Here is an 18,319-nt window from a genome sequence, read left to right as displayed (position 1 = left end):
GCCCATTCACAGTTAATTCTCCAACACATTTTTACCTAAATAAACGAAGCTATTAACTCTGAATTATTGCTCTAGAGTCTAGGATCTGTACCTGGAAGGTATTGGTAAGAGAGAGAATATAAACGCACGCACTCCTAAGACTACAACGTTCTGCACTTAAAAACGGTCAATAATCTTAGATCGAATACGTTTCCGGCTTATCAGACATACATCCTTCTTCACAGTTTCTATACACTGAACATCGCGTGTGTAAATAAGTTTTTTTCTTGTTCTTCTTAATTTTATGCTATTACATTACAGCGCTCTGAAATCTGTTGCTATACATCGATAAGAAGTGCTAAGCTCCTCGACACGATTACATCTCAAGAAATCTCGTGCACTTGGACGGGTTAGGACTCGGAAAGCTCTTATCATTCACACGACGTGAAGTATAGCGGTCTTCTTCTGATCGATTGGAGATTAATTCTCTAACGGCGCTGCAGGGCGGGTTGGTAAATGACTGTGTGAGGATGGGCTTTTACCCTAAGACGGGGAGAATGCTCTGTGACTCCCATACGCAGGGAGATGGATAGTAAATTAAGTACTATGCTCGAGGTCTTAGAAATATGTAGAGCGCTGTCTGGTATACTTTGATGATTTATTTGTTGGAGAATTAACTGTGAATGGGCGTACTGAGTAGTCATCTATCCATGTTCGCAATGATACTCGCAAAGTAGAGAAGGAATGGTTTAGCTTTGATACTGAAATTGTGGAAACATGCTCTCACATGATTGGCCTGTGTTGGAGTTACTGTAAAATTCTTTGCACTATCAAGTGTGTTGCTTAATATTACAGTACATCGGCGGTGTCTTTTCCATCCCATCCGTGCACTAGCGCGCTGTTGGTTACCACATAATGATTGACTGACAACGCTTCTTTGAGTTGGGGAAAAAGTTTTGTGTATGGGTGCCAACTTCAGGGAGTTGCTAGCAGTGAAACAGTGATAGCGTACATGAGTGTAAAATGAGGAATCACTCGAAATGGAACACGGAGCCGTCATCTATTCCGTCACTGAGACATAGGAGTTTAAATGTAGAGGTCGTGAATCCGTTTTGGACTGTAGTTTGGAAGATCTCCACAACGCAGCCAAACTCTTCTAGTTTCCTTACCTTGTAACTGTCTTTTATTTAAAATCATCCAGTGTTATTCTATCCGCCGTAAGAATACGATTTACACTGTGTAAGTAGGCTGTTTATGTTTTCTTATTGGCAACGTTACGTAGCGCTCTGTATGAAAATCACTGGCTGTGCTGTGTGCAGTCTGTGGCTAGTTTGCATTGTTGTCTGCCATTGTAGTGTTGGGCAGCGGCAGCTGGATGTTAACAGCGCGTAGCGTTGCGCAGTTGGAGGGGAGCCGCCAGCAGTGGTGGATGTGGGGAGAGAGATGGCGGAGTTTTGAAATTTGTAAGACTGGATGTCAATTATGACTATTAAGGTAAATACATTGTTTGTTCTCTATTAAAATCTTTCATTTGCTAACTATGCCTATCAGTAGTTAGTGCCTTCCGTAGTTTGAATCTTTTATTTAGCTGGCAGTAGTGGCGCTCGCTGTATTGCGGTAGTTCGAGTAACGAAGATTTTTGGTGAGGTAAGTGATCTGTGAAAGGTATAGGTTAATGTTAGTCAGGGCCATTCTTTTGTAGGGGTTTTTGAAAGTCAGATTGCGTTGCGCTAAAAACATTGTATGTCAGTTTAAGCACAGTCATGTATAATTTTTCTAAGGGGACGTTTCATATGTCGACCCTTAGCCGAGGATACCTCACTGGAATCTTCTGATTTTTTTCTTGTAGTTTGTGTAATTAGTGTAGCTATTGTTTATTGCTAGCGCGTAATCATAGAGAGAATTTCCTTTGTAGTTGTAGTTTTTCATTGTTGTACAGTAAAACAGTTGTGGCATGCATGTAGATTTGCACCAAGTATTTCGCAGCTGCAATTAACTAGATATTATTTTCAGTGCTATGTTAATGTGTTCTCTTATTTTTGCTCTTCAAGTTGTGCTTTTCTGTGTTATCGTGTGAAATGGTTCAAATGGCTCTGAGCACTATGGGACTCAACATCTTAGGTCATAAGTCCCCTAGAACTTAGAACTACTTAAACCTAACTAACCTAAGGACATCACACACACCCATGCCCGAGGCAGGATTCGAACCTGCGACCGTAGCAGTCCCGCGGTTCCGGACTGCAGCGCCAGAACCGCACGGCCACCGCGGCCGGCTCGTGTGAAATATTCTGACAATAATGGCGTGTGAAAAAAGTAACACTAGGCTACAAAGTAAACTGAGAAATAATAGTGACGACGAGCGTAGCTTATCAGCACCACTGTGTAATGAATTAACAGACATTCAAAGTGGTAATTTGGTAATTGTGTGCATAGGGAAATGGAGCGGGCGGCAAATAATGGCGTAGACAGTGGAACAATTAGTGAACAGGGAAGCATTATCGATCGATCGGTCGGCAACAGCTCGCCTCAGGAATACGAAATGACAGAACACAATATTGCAAATACTGTAGACTCAGGTTTTGGGTCCTCACCGTTTTTTCAAATAAGTCAAGACACATTTTCTGCTCGTCAAAATGTAAATGTTGCCGGTGCAAATGCACTGCCGAAAAGCATAGAGGAACAGATTCCAGACACTAATACATTATTATTGCAATTAATGCAGCAAATGAAACAAAATCAGAGACAAACACAGCAACAGTTAGACACAATGGAACAAAATCTTCAAAAGTTAGACACAATGGAACAACACCAGAGACAAACACAGCAACAGTTAGACACAATGGAATAAAATCTTCAAAAGTTAGACACAATGGAACAACACCAGAGACAAACACAGCAACACCTTCAAAAGTTAGACTCATTGGAACAAACTCTTGAACAAACACGTGAAGATTTAACTACTGGGTTACATAACATTGAATCGAAATGTCAAAAAGCCTGTAATGACGTAAAAACACAAATTTGTGAGCATTTTCAACCTATTTTTTCGCGGCATGAAAATGCATTACAGAATACCGAAGCAGCCATAAAAGAACTGCAAATTATTGTTAATGAAAATCATGAGACCTAGCAATCTAAAACTGACTCAGTTGCATCTACCGATACGGTTACGCAACTTGCAAAAACTCAGGAAAACTTAAAGGACACAGTAGATACGATTTCAACACAAATGGACACTCTGAAACTTGGTTCAGAAAAACATACAGAGGAAATAATTTCACTATCGGATAAAGTAGCCGAACTTTCAGATCAGTTCACTAACTTATCTACAAATGTAGATGATGATCTGAATGACACAACACCTGTAGCCTTCACTGACACTGAAGAGTATGAAGAAATTAGAAAATTCAAACAAAATCAAAATCAAATCAATACACAGTACAAAAGAGAAATCCGGGAAGTGCAAGATCAGTTGGCACAAGTAATACAAGAATTACGTATTTCAGAGGACACTCGCACCCCAATACGGGAAGAGGGACATAGAAATACGGAACAGCCACAAAATAATAACACAGCGCATTTCGGAAATTATGAAAGAAATTGGCAAGGTGCATCGAATTTTGAAATGGAACCGCCGAAACGACGTAACAATGACCGATATGCGACTCGCCGACATGATGACTTTGATTATAAGCTGTTCATTACTACATGTAAATTCAAAACATTTAAGAATTCTGGCAACGACATTCATCCACAAGCATGGCTCCATCAATTCTCTCATTGTTTTCCTCCAAACTGGTCGTTAGAACACAGATTAGAATTTATGTGTGGCTATTTAGAGAATGAACCAGCTGTAAGAATGCGATCGGTCATTCACGATTGTCACAGTGAAGGAGAATTTTACCATGCCTTCCTCTCAGCATATTGGTCTCAAGCTACACAAGACCGAGTAAAACATAGCCTCATAATGATGAAACATTTCGAACAATCTGAATTTTCCAGTCTTGTGAAATATTTTGAAGACATGTTGCACAAGAATCAGTACCTGTCAAACCCATACAGCCCCTCAGAACTCATCCACATTTGCTTAATCAAATTGCCTGAACATTTACGACATATTATTTTGGCAGGACGTTGCAAAGACGACATTGAAGCATTTCAGGGACTCTTACAAGAATTAGAAATTGACACTGACAATCACGGATCGCGAAAACAGGAACACAACAATTACAGGTCACATCCGTCGCAATTCCACGATGAAAGAAATAATAACTGGACACGACAAGGTTATTCTCACAGCGCAAATCGTGACCAAAACAGACACCACCCATATGAGAACCACTGGCAGAGTAATAATAGTTGTAGAGAAAGATCGCATTTCCGTAGTAATGAATACGACACAGATTACCATAGAAACAGACAATATGGGAACAAAAACAATTATTATCAAGGGAGACAGAATAACTTCAGACGCAACAGTTCAGCGCGCAGTTACGATTCCGGGAGAAATTCTCCACCACATGACCGACAAACAAGAAACTATGTAAACTACCGACAAAACAACAGACCTGAATTCCATCAGAACTGGCGAGCTTCAAACAGGGCAGGGCCTTCTCGTCAAGGTGAATTTGTAGAAGTTCGGTCTCCTAATCCCAATAACGGCGCGCGCCAACAAAAGGACAGACAATGACTCGCACCGCAGGCAGCCCCGTGCGCTGGCTGGCTCAGAGAAAAATAACATAGACGCTAACCTTGAGAAAAATTCCAGCATTCTTTACCGACGTATACAACATGATAATTACTTTGAAGTTGAAACTCTGCGTACTAGGAAGAGTAAGGGATTGCACCACATTTCACATGTAAAACCGTTTATTGAGAGATAATCTGTTTTTTTAACTTAGTCTTTGCTATAAAATTTTTCACTTTACATTACTAGTATGCTTTGTGAGACTTAGAATCTGTTAACATGCAACAATGTTTGAAGTTAAATATCCAGTCAAGAACCAAGAGAACTTATTTAAACAGAAATTACGAATGCATTGTTATAGTGAACAGACGACACAGTGTTGTTATTTGTACATTCTTACTTGTTAGTTGCACGATTACTTAACGACTATCAGGCTTACATACTTATAACAAATACTGGTAATGAGATTTTAATGCAACATTTTGGTTTACTTGAAAAGATACTCTTTATTTGAAGTACATTCGGTGAGATTAAAGATGACTTAGCATTTGATTTATTTGATAGCTACATGATTGTCACAACACTACTAATATGTGATACAATTTACATTGTTGTTTTTGCACTGTATCTGTTTTATATCTGCAGAGTTTTTCTGTATTATTCTGGACAGTAAAACATGTTTTAGTAGTAACTTCTGTGGTATAGCTACAATGACACAGCCTTTTTCGTAGGACAACAATATATCACAGCACAGTACTTTCTTCATCACGGCAATAAGCGTAATAACTAAGATATCTATACGCAAAGCATTTCACTTTTGTTTATGAGGAGGTGAGTACATTGACTTCAGCAGAATTTTGCTTACAGAGGACGATAACTACGACAGTTCTGCAGAATTATCTTACAACAAGACGCACAGTTTAGCGCTACAGTACACGTATTTGAGTGATTAATTTTGTACTTAAAACATTTATTTTTGAAGATATTTGAAGTACAATGATACAAAGGTTTTCCGTGATATATTTCATTCCACTGCTGTAATCTGTAACACCTGAGGGTATAATTACATTAATCCTCAGGGGGGTACATGCTTACTTTGTGTACCATGTGTTTGGTAAGTACAAGGAGCCCTAGCTAATATGGTATTTGCTTATACAACTTTACACATCGGTACCATATTTCTCTAACACACAAATTACACAGCTATCTGATCATTTAACTGAGAGATAAACTTTTTTTACTACATCAGTGACACATGTTTACGCAATTACACAGTTGGGTAACTTCACAGTTACGAAATTGTATTTTGTCTGTACTTTGTGAACTGTTCATATTTTTTCGGACCCATTGTGATGTTATGAGAGCTTTGAATGAGATATTTGGTATGGGATCACGATTTTTAAAGTAGGTTTGAGGCAGATGACACTTTTGACATGAGCAGAGAATTTTTTTTAGGTTTTGAAATTATTGGAGGAAGCTACGACGATTTTGAGAGTTGACTGAGGTGTTATGATGTTATTATTACGATGACTATGTGTATTATGCTGTTACGGTATGTTTATGATCAATAAGCTGATGCTATATGAGTTATTTGAGTATGCTACGTATCTGTTATGATGAAATATTGAAGAAGTGTCGACGAATAAGGTAAGGAATAATGAGTAGTGGTTAGGGACTCTGGTTTGTGAAACAGGTTGTTGGAAACCAAGAATCGTACTTTAAGAGTTATGAAATGTATGTAAATGCGTGAATGTATTACAATGCCGACGAAAATTTTTTGGACTCTGTTATATCAATAGGATTTTGTTTCTACACACTTGTAACGCAAATTCCTGACCTGTGAAATATTTTTGCATGAGACTGTCACTGTAGTGGAAACTGCTGTCGTAAATATTTCCGTAAGAAAGTTAAGTGACCACCTGCACGTAATGTGTCGTGGGCACCCAGATGGGCGACAGTCGCCTGGAAAGAAGTCATTAGTGAGCGCCTTTCAGAGGCACAGGTAAAAAAAAAAGAAAAGAGGCCATTATACTCGCTATTGACATTCCTTTGTAGAAAGCATCGCAAAAAACGACACGGTCGAACTTGAAAACATATGATTATACTGTGGAGCTCTTAATTTATGATATTTACTAAAATGCCTAATGAAACGATGAGAAACATTTCATGGCTTTTGTCTTGCTAATTGAGAGAAATGCCATATGGCTTGCTTTATGTATTTATTTACTCATTTTGTTTAATATCTAGTTTCTAGCTGCACTGCAGCATTGGTTAAAATAAAATTTTATAGATGTACTAATATAAATATTTTCTGTCTACAGATCGAGTAAATAATATTTTTTTCAAAAAAATGAGGGAGCACAAAAAGACATTTACCTTCACAGGAACTGCATTCATAATTTTCTTTTCAAGTACTTGGTAATTTATTTTGTAGAATAAGTTGTGGTGCACCACTTTAATGATATAGATATTAAGATGTGAATAGACATTTCCCTTATCTGCATTGTTCTCTTTACTGTAATATTTTTCTGCTTGAGCTCGGTCATGTTTAGATATAATTTATTGCATTTGCTTATGCTGTTTGCCAGGCATAGTGCTACTAAATTTCTCTTTGTATTACTCTGTTAAGCTAGTTTTACTACTGATTTATTTTTCTTGTTGCTGCACATTGGCTCATATTAGTTGTAATGTTGCACCGCTTGGTAATTTAGATTTACTGTAGCTTGCTTTGCAAATTTCCATTTTATTTGTCATTGCTGTTTGTGTTAATTGTTTTGTGCTGCTGCATTGCCTTGTCCCTTAGTTTAGCATCTGAGCTCAGTAGATTTAAGTTAGCTTAAGAGGGGGTAGACTATATAAGAGAATGAGTTATGATGAATTGGAAGAAATGCATTGAGAAGCTATAAGAAAATGGTTTGGCCAAAAAAGTAGTGTACAGTGGAGAAAAACTATTTTTGAAAGAGGATGTCAACAGAATACAGAAAACAAGCTTGGATAGATTTTTTTTTGGTGGAAACAAATGTTGAAATAAGAGGAAAGATATATGGAATTAAGTTTTGGGGTGGACTGCAGTACCAAATGTCACACTGAAAACAAACCCTGTCCTGTATTTTTGTGTTATTACACTATGTGAATTTGTGTTTTTCCTGTCTTAATGTGTTTAGCTAATAAGAGTTATGTTGTAGAATTTTTCTGATAATATGTTATTTTCTTTGTTAAGATGTTTAGACATTATTTATTCTGTTCTGTTTTAATGCTCATGTGTGAAGTTGATGTTTCAAAAGTTATTCTGATCTTTTATGTATTTACTTATATCATAATTCCTGTAACACTGATGTATATGTTATTTCGATTCTTCTGTAAAGCCTGCATTACCACAAATGTTATCTGTATTGTTATGTTCTTTAATGATGTATTTTGTACCTTTGTTATTGTATTCTTATGTTATGAAATTGTAATTGACACCAGTTCATCAAATTAAGTAACTTGTAAGTTACATTTCACTACACACGTTTCTGTTGGTCATAGTATATGGACAATATGTGAGAAGTATGGACTGATAGTGTTTACACGTGTGTTAATAATTCAGCAAGGGACTGGTTAACAGCGTTGCTGATTCTAAGGACAATTCCAAAAAACTTTGTGAGTGCACAAGTGGTGGTTTATGGATTTGCTATATTGTCCGCAAGACTCTTCGATGGTGATTTTGCACCTGCACAGTCGCAGCAGATGGCTGCTGGCCGTCTCTACAAGGACTACAGTGGGTCTACACCTTTGATGACTCACCAATACTATTATTTCTACAAGGACTGCAGTGGGTCTGCACCTCTGGTGGCCCACCAATACCATAATCTCTACCAGGACTGCAGTGGGTCTGCTCTGTGATGACCTACCTACCAATATTCTTCAAAACTTCGACTGACTCTGCTGTGGGTTTCCTCTTTTGTGGCCCATTACCTATCTGCATGTCAAGAGTCAACACTGTCTTTCCGTTGGAAGGACAGCACTACTTCTTCAAGACTGCATGGAAATCCGCTACTTCCGTGTGCATTTTCTTTTACTGCTCAGACTTTGACAACAAAAAAACACTGCAATTTTACTGTGATGAATGATCAGGACTGTCTTTATGGACTGTGAAAAAATTTTAGCTTTTGACCAACATTGTATCAAGAAATGTGTGCATTTGATATCTTTCTTACTGTAATTATGAAAAATTTTTTCAAATCTGTATTGGCCAGTGCCCAAAACAATTTGTAAAACTTTTTTGTGGGGAGCATGGGGGCTATGTAAGTAGGCTGTTTATGTTTTCTTATTGGCAACGTTACGTAGCGCTCTGTATGAAAATCACTGGCTGTGCTGTGTGCAGTCTGTGGCTAGTTTGCATTGTTGTCTGCCATTGTAGTGTTGGGCAGCGGCAGCTGGATGTTAACAGCGCGTAGCGTTGCGCAGTTGGAGGGGAGCCGCCAGCAGTGGTGGATGTGGGGAGAGAGATGGCGGAGTTTTGAAATTTGTAAGACTGGATGTCAATTATGACTATTAAGGTAAATACATTGTTTGTTCTCTATTAAAATCTTTCATTTGCTAACTATGCCTATCAGTAGTTAGTGCCTTCCGTAGTTTGAATCTTTTATTTAGCTGGCAGTAGTGGTGCTCGCTGTATTGCGGTAGTTCGAGTAACGAAGATTTTTGGTGAGGTAAGTGATTTGTGAAAGGTATAGGTTAATGTTAGTCAGGCCCATTCTTTTGTAGGGGTTTTTGAAAGTCAGATTGCGTTGCGCTAAAAACATTGTGTGTCAGTTTAAGCACAGTCATGTATAATTTTTATAAGGGGATGTTTCAACTGTGCGATGTCTAGTTTTCTGTGAGAGGCCGTGGATCATAGCGTCTTAATGTCAGCTTAGAACCTGACACAGGCTTGGAAGTAGTAGCAGAAACAAAAAAGGAAATGTTTAGCGTTGTACGAAAGTGTGTTAGAAAACAGTGTTTGAAACAACTAAACAGGACAAAATGGAACGTCTCGTACGATCATTCGCCTCGAGTATTGGTGATCAGACTTTAAAGTGGCCTCTGCATTGCCTGTATATATTTAATAGGATCGTGTCCACATAGGCATCTGCAGTAGCAGTAGAAGTTGAGGTGAGGATTGGGAGCGCCATTACGAATGCTTGGATGGCTGCATCCTGCGCTATTATGGGGAAGTATTGTGAAATGTGTTCCTCAGCGCTGGAGGTCCGCCGCAGTTATGCTTCATTGCATCCACGTCGATGCTTAGAGGACTTGTAAATAGTATGAGCTTTTATAGTGCGTAGTTTTTTATGTTGGGGGATAGCGATGATAGCGTGTTGGGCTGATTGATTTGAATGGACATTGATCTGTAGTACTTGTATCTAGTTTGGGGACGTACCACATTGCGCGCATTTCCACCGAATGTTCAAAACACGGTCCTGTTCCAGTAACTCAGGTCCTTCTGTTGCTACACGGGTTGTATAAGGTGGTGGATATGTCTTTCTCTGACTTCTGCTCAGTCTTCGACTTAAATTGGAATGAACACTTGTGGAAAACTGTAGAAATGGGTGCGACTGCAAGATGTGTAGGGTGTAACTAAAAGCAGGTTGTAATTGCACTGTAGCACACAGATTCGATGAAGAATAAAACGTTCTCGGTTTTCCAGCCGTGTCAGTTCGAATAAAGACCTTGAGCTTTGGATGACCATCTCCGCCATCGTCGTGAGGAGTTCGCTGACTGCCGGTAATTTTTTTTTTTGGGGGGGGGGCAGTTTACTAATACACAGCGTCACTGGTTCAGATCCGTTCCAACTGTCGCGTTGGACAAGTGAGAGGGGACGCAAAGCAACAGCTGAATAACAGCCGAGCATAGCACTTTAAGGTGTGGCGGTGGAACTTTAAGTTCCGTGCCACCCTCCGACGGTGGAAGTACAGAGGGGTGCAGTAATTCGCCAACTCTATGCTGAAGGAAAAAAGTGGCTGGACGAGAACAGGCCACTGCTAGTGACTGTACGAAAACGGACAGAAAAACGTGGTCGTGTTGGGTCTATCGTCCGTCATAGCCCGAATCCGAATCCTCCAGGATGGTGAGAGGAGCGGGATGTCGGTGCCAGCGCCGTGGAACTGTGGTGCCGATGGTTTGGAGTCCTGCGACCGTGTCATGGAGGGCGTCCACTTCACTGTATAGTTGGCGAGCCTTACAGCGAATGGTCCTCTTGAGAAGGGCTTTATTTGTCTCCTAATCCAGAGTGACAATCCTGGTGAGCAGAGGGGCGGGAAGACTCCACCTGAGAACTTTATTCTGTAGGCGCTGGAGTGTCAGCATCCGGGACTTACTAATCGTGGCTCACACAGAGGAATCATACGTTAGTGAGGGTAGGACAACAGAATGATACAGCCGGAGCTTGGTATCTAAATTCAGCTCTCAGCTGGTGAAGAGCAGGTACAAGGCCTTTGTGAACTTCAACCCTTTATAGGTAACGTATTCTGCGTGGCGTGGGAGAAAAGTTTCTTATCCAACCAGACCCCAAGATACTTGGTAGCTTGGGCCCACGGGACCCGGACGCCCCCAATTGAGATGTTGTTTTGGAGTATAGGGCGCCGTTTAGTGAAATACACAGCCATGGTTTTGTCAGCATTGAGGGCCATTTTATTGGAGTGACACCAGGAGACTGTTGCATCCACTTGCCTTTGGAGGCGAGCAATAGGTTGATCAGGATTGCGGCCGGTCGTATAAAGTGCCATGTCATCGGTGTATTGCGCCAAATGGCAGTGACGGAGGACGGGCATGTCATTGACATAGATATTAAAAAGAAGAGGCACAGCACAGAGCCATGAGGGGTACCCATTGACATGTGGCGTACACTGCAGCGCTTTTCCCTTTGAGCAACGAGGAAGGTCCTCTGGTGAAGCAAATCATCCACGATCTTAATTTAGATGTCAAGGATGAGCGTTTCCGTCAGCATCTTCTACACTAGGTTGTCCTGCCAAATCTTATCATAAGCATTCTGCACATCCAAGAAGACCGCTGCTGTTGACATGCTGGAATTAAAACCCTTGCTGATGTGCTCCGTGCTTCCAGTTCAGCAGACAGGTGTGATGTAAACACAAACTGTTTGGGACGGATCGTCCTGGCTGTGGCCAGAGGCTGTGAAATGTGGTGGAGTATGAGAGACTCCAGGACCTTCGCCATGGTGTTCAAAAGGCTTATGGGCCTGTTTTTGGTAGGTACCGTAGGGTCTTTAGAAGGCTTTGGTATCGCAATAAGCTTTGCCTGCTTCCACTGTGGAGGGAAAAGGCCATTCTGAAGACAACAGTTCAATATCCTGGTGAAAAGGACTAGGGGTTTGCGGTAGCCGACAGAGATGTTCGTTGCTGATACCATCCAGGCTGGGAGCCGAATTACCTTGTTTCCTCTGGAGGATTCAGAGCAATTCTGCTGTGGATGTAAGGCGAGGGGCTACAAGTGGTAGTCTGCGCTGGAAGGCAGCTACAGCCCTCAGGATATCTTGGTCATCCTGGGGTTCATCAGGCGTGGGGTCCAGGACGAGCAGCTGAGTTTGGGCCTCAAAGGCATCAGCCACGGTTTCCACCACACGGAGGATATCATACGTGAGACCAGCGGGAATGGATGTGGTGGTGGGTCTGCAAGGTAGTACGATGCAGGGCTCGGACGACAGCCCAGTCTGATTTATGCTGGAGGAGAAAGGCGGACACCCTAACCTCCCACTGTTCTGACTTCGAATCCGTTAAGCGGCGACCGAACTCCTGTTGGAGCTGCTTCATGCGACACTCGTCCCTAGAGTCATGGTATTACTTCCTGTGGAGGAACACGGCTGTGCCTCTACCATGGTGATTGAGCCGGTCAGTCCAATAGCAGAACATGTTGTGTGGTCGAAACTCGGCGGTCGGCTTAAGGTGTGTTTCAGTAATAAGGAGAATATCCAGGTGGTAGTCATGTATGAAGGTGTTGAGTTCAGTCTTCATCCATTTGATACCATTGGCATTAAGGATGCAGACAACGAGATCCCTAGGGGGATGGTGGTCGTGTAGTGGACGAACCACCATTATAATAAGATCCGGCTGAGCCCTTCAACCAGGGCGATGACCTGGACGGATTGTTTAGCTGTATCACGAATAATCCCCCTGATCCGAGGCTTCGTGAAAAAGCAGACGACTTGCAGGATTTCTCGCATGTCGTCCTGAAAGGATGTATCCCCCTCCTCAGGTGGAGGTATTTCCAGGGTGGGTTGCTGGACCCTGCGACGAGGAGGCGCGGGAGTTGGCGCTGGTGGAAGAGATACCACCCCGACAGGTTGAGCCAGTTCAACAGGTGGGTGTCTGAATGCTGCAGCTGGTCGTTTTGTTTGGTGATCGTTAGCGGCCGCCACAGGAGATGGTCGAGGAGCAGGAGACCGAGCCACAACTGCAAAGGCGGGCGTATGTGACAGAGCCGAAGGGGGTTCCTGTGGTGCAATTGCAGGAAGAGGAAGAACATCCCCCATTGGAGGAACCTCAGTTTGGCCATGGACGAGGGGGAAATGGGTGAGGTCTCATGGGGATGGAGGTGGCCAATTCGACCGAGGTTGCATCCTGGGAGGGCGGGAAGACTTAAGCACCTTTTGATACACAGGGCATGCCTTCCAGGAGGCCAGGTGATGGGTTTCATGAGAAGTGCCCTGACATCTGGCACAGGTGGGCTTCTCCAAGGCTGGGAGGGTGCACATCTCTGACGCATGCGGACCTGCACACTTGACACAGCGCAATGGTAAGGAACAGTAATTAGTAGTGTGGCACAAGTGCTGGCATCTACAGCAAATGGAGGTTTGGTGCGGCCTTCATAGGACTCAATGCGCGCTTTAGTGCTCTGAAGATACCGGATTTGGTAGACCCTTTCAATATCATCCCTACTAGAGAGGGAGACCACATGTGTGGGCAATGGGATTAACCTGCGGATCTCAGGGTCCCTCTTGCTGTATTGATGGACCAAAGGGTCCGTGAAGTTGAGATGGAGCAGTTCGCTCCTGACATCCACTTCTGCAACTTCAGTGGGCAAATCTTTAATGGCAATTTTTGTCTTCCTGTCGCCAGAAAAGTGGTGAGTATAGTAAAGCATTTCCCTTGATTTGACGAAGTGAAGGTCAGCTAGGTAATCTTCATTGCTATCAAGAAGGTACTGGACATGGTCCTTCTGAAAGACAGCCCGCAACTGGCCACCGATGAGGCATTGCAGTTCAGCGTTCAGCTTTAGGTAATTCTTTGGATGGTATAACACAATTTGAGGGATTTTTCTTTCTTCGGTTGTGCAGTCGGTGGGACCAGGAGATGGACCCACGTCCATGCCATCATTGGGCGCAGCTTCCCCTTGAGAGGGCGTGGCAGATGCGGAACCACTGCCACCGTGACGAGCGCATTTAGAGTTTCTGTGATGGTGCGGGCTGACAGTAGTGAAGTCTTCAGATGGCCCATCTGGTCTGGTTGACGGAGTAGACGCAGAAGCACTCGGTGGGGCGGCAAATTGGTGGAGCGTTGGTACGGCTGATGGCACAGCCTGAGAGGAGAGATCAGCAGCAGGACCCACGTCCTTGGCTGAAGCAGGTGCGGCTTCCCCTGGAAGGGTGGCACCTGAGCTGGAGCCATCGCCACTGTGATGAGCATGTGCGGACGAGCTGCAGGATGTATGGTGACAATGTAGTCGGACAGGGGTAACGGCCTCAGAAGGCGGGCGGTGATAGGAAGCGGATGAAGCAACCCGAAGAGGGGCGTCCAGGTGGAGGTGAGGTAGAGCAGGGGACCGAGTCGACAAGGAAGGAGAGCCGTTGGGGGAGAGGTCAATCACAAGGCGACCAGGTGAATCGTCAGACGACGACAACCAGGATCGGTGGCCCCTCATACGGGGGTGCGAGAGAGGCACACTTTGATCGGTTCCAGTGCTGGTGGTGACCGGAGATTTTTGGCGGCCGGCCCGCCGCACGTGATCCTTAGCCCATTGGGAAATGGCAGTATGGGCGCCACCGGCAGCATGAAGCTTGATAGGCACCACAACGCCACGCAGGGCTGCGGACAAGTTGCCTTGCCGCAGCCTCGAGGGCTGGGTGGTATCCATAAGAAACCCTGGCTGTAACGGCATAGCCAGGGTAGTATCTACTACAATGCCGAAATAGACGCACACCAAAAATAACACCTAAGAAGGCAGTGACGAATCACGTCATCTGAAACGACAACACAACGCTGTAGAGAATACTCGTGAAAGTTACGAAAAATCTACGCGCATATTCGCAAGAAAACGTGCAGTGAACACGATGGGATTCCAACCTCTTCATGTGCTGGTGCTGCTACGGTTTGTCGCTTATATAGGCATGATGACATCATCAGCAGGCAATGAGATCCATCCAATGTAGCGCGCGCGTAAGTCGACCCGGGGAGCTAGCGGAGCTATTGCCCGTGGCAGCAACGGTGACGTCAGGAGGCGCCAGGGGCAGGCGCCACGTTTGAAACTGCCAATCCCGCGTCGCGCATCCATCTTTGCTTTCTTTAGATGTCCAACGCCCGCCCCCATGCCCTGCTGAGTGTGTATCTTTGGTCTCTATTGAAATTGTTGTTGTTTAAACGAATCTCGGCCGCCTTCTTTATAACAGAGTCCCAATATGTAGACGCATCAGCCAACACTTTTGTATTTTCGAACTGTATTTTATGTCCGTTTTCTAGGCAGTGCTCCGCTATGGCCGACTCGTCAAGCTCCCTTTGTTTTATATGGCGCTTGTGTTCAGTACAACATTCCGCAACCATGCGAATTGTTTGTGCAATATACGTGCTCCCACGTTCACAGGGTACAACATACACACCGGACACTCTTAAGGGCAATGTCGTCTTTAACAGGGCGCAACATCTCTCGTATCTTGGGGGCGGGCCGGAACACTGGTCTTAGCCCATGTTTCTGCAGCAGACTTCCTAACTTACTGCTAGTTGCTTCACAGTATGACAGGAATACAGTCCGTTTGGCCTCTTCTACTTATTCACTAGGTGTCTTTCGACGGCGACACTTCAAAGCGTTTGCGATGTCTCTTTTGTTGTATCCATTTCCCCGAAAACACGTGTTAAGTTCTGCAATTCAGGCTGTAGGTGGTCGTCGTCAGAGATAATCTTGGCTCTATCAACTAACGTGTTTAGGACAGCTTTCTTGTCTACAGAGTGGTGGAAACTATTGGCGTTCAAGTACCAATAAGTGTGTGTTGGTTTCCAGTACACTGAATGACCAAGTGGTGAAGATACACTACAGCAGTTCGTCGATCATATGAATGGTGTTCATCCCAACATTAAATTTACTGTCGAGAGAAGCACATCAAGCTATCATTCTTGGATGTTTTGGTTGAGTGTAAGGCAGGAGGCCAGCTTGGTCATTCAGTGTACTGGAAACCAACACACACTGATTGGTACTTGAACGCCAATAGTTACCACCGCAGCTTTCGTATTTTTTGCTACGTTATGCTGTAACATTTACTTTTAATTTTGTCTGAAGAAGGTGTCCCTTGTGACACAGAAATCTACGTCACAAATTAATTGTGTTCACAACTGAGGGCTGTGTTTTTCAAAATTTTGTATTATACAACAGTCACTGATTGACAGCCATGTTAAAAACCATAACAACAATTATTTAGAGATAATTTTAATTGTTTAAATCTTTATAGACAAGATGATACGAATTTAAATCACATATATCATGAATTTGTCAGCTGCAATATAAAATTTCATGATCTATAGCAATATCTACTAAACGATGTGATAATGATAAATATGGATATATTACAAATTATGTGACAGCAAAAATAATGAAAGGAATTACAGAAATCGAATAAATTATTTTTTAACAACATAAAGAAAACAAAATACGTAAAAGATTTTTAAACAACCTAATCGTTAAATATAAAATGTTAAAGAAGAAATCGTTATTGTTATTAACAATCCTTAAACATAAAATCTTACAAAACATAACATCAATTTTTATCTGCATTAATTGTTTACAAAATGTGAGCCAGAGGTTGCTAAAAAAGCTAAACAAAATAGAAAGATAAAAGAAAAATTAAGAGAAGAATTTAAAAAATGAAAAACACATCCTACAACTGAATATGAATAATATAAAATAGAACAACAACCTCTTATATACATAACTAAAAAAGATGGAGATAATGTATGAAAACTATTGAAGAAAATAGAGTTCAAAACCAAAATGTTTCTTATCATCAACAACAACATTATTTAGATAAATTTAATGATATACCATCAGTCAAAGAATATGATATATTTTCGTACTTTAAACCAACGACAAATACAAGATTGATTGAATAAGTATGAATAAGAGATTATAGATAGAAAAAAGTTAAATGATGATGAACAGGTGGCAAATATAAAAAAATAAATGTAAGTAAAGAATGCTAGAATATATCAATCATAGTGAAGATACAAATTTTAAATTTGTTGGGAAATTGCCAGAAAAACTTGATCATGATAAATTAACAGTTGTTGATAAAACATGTAAAGGCTCTCGTGAAATTGTCATTCAGAAAAATCCCCACTTAATCATTACGTCAGAGATGCTATGTCCTATCGCTCGTGTGCTGACTATTACACCACATTCAAACTCACTCACATCATGATAACCTGCCATTGTAGCAGCAGTAACTGATCTAACAACTGCAGCAGACACTAGTTGTCTTACATTGGCGTTGTAGATCTCAGTGCCATACTCTAACTGTTTACATATCTCTGTATTTGAATATGAATGCTTATATCAGCTTCTTTGGCCCTTCAGTGGATTATACAATTCAGGTGCATTATACTATGATAATAATAATCCATGTACAGTAAAATCAAGGAAAGGTAATCAATTAAAATATTTGATAAAAGAAGTTGTCGATTTTTATTTAAAAACACCTAGTAGATTTGAAGGGCTCAGAGAGATATAGTCATAAGCCACAACTTTCACGAAATTGAGTTTTTCATGTTGCGGCATTCTTAACAATGTCTTCTTCACAATGTGTTGAAAAAGTTCCATTTTACTGCAACAGATGGCAGGCTATGATGGAGTGCAGTTCTATGCTGTGCCATCTGGTAGTAGTTTCAGAAGATACATAGTCACAAGCCACGGCAAGATGGCAGGTGGGTCAGGAACGTCTGAAGCGTCTTCGGGTCTTCAACGCATATTTGACACAGACAGTAGTGTAAGTGAAGAGCTTTACCCTTTGGATCCTGTCAGTGATGAATCTTGGCATCCATCGACCAGCAGTTCCAGCTCAGATGATGTTTCGGTAAGTATATAAAACGGTTTATTTCTGGCGATTAATTTTCTGTGGCTTGTGACTTTGTTTCTCTCAACATTGCCAACGCATTTGACAGCCATCCTGTGTGTTAATGATGAAACTTGATGGGCACATTTATATTACTGCTTAATGGTGCAATAATGTAGTTTCATAGGCAAAAGATGTGTAAAAAATATTTTATCATTAATGTGATTTTAGCGAAATTTAATGTTTTGTGTGGCTTATGACTATATCTCACACAAATTCTTAGACTATTTTGCTCTTCATATTATAGCTTGAAATAAGTAGAATAAATGAAGAATCACCCGAAAAACCAAAACCTTCACGGAAAA

This window comes from Schistocerca nitens, chromosome 3, assembly GCF_023898315.1.
Source record: "Schistocerca nitens isolate TAMUIC-IGC-003100 chromosome 3, iqSchNite1.1, whole genome shotgun sequence".
In the NCBI taxonomy this organism is placed as follows: Eukaryota; Metazoa; Arthropoda; class Insecta; order Orthoptera; family Acrididae; genus Schistocerca; species Schistocerca nitens.
This window is presented reverse-complemented; position numbering follows the sequence as displayed.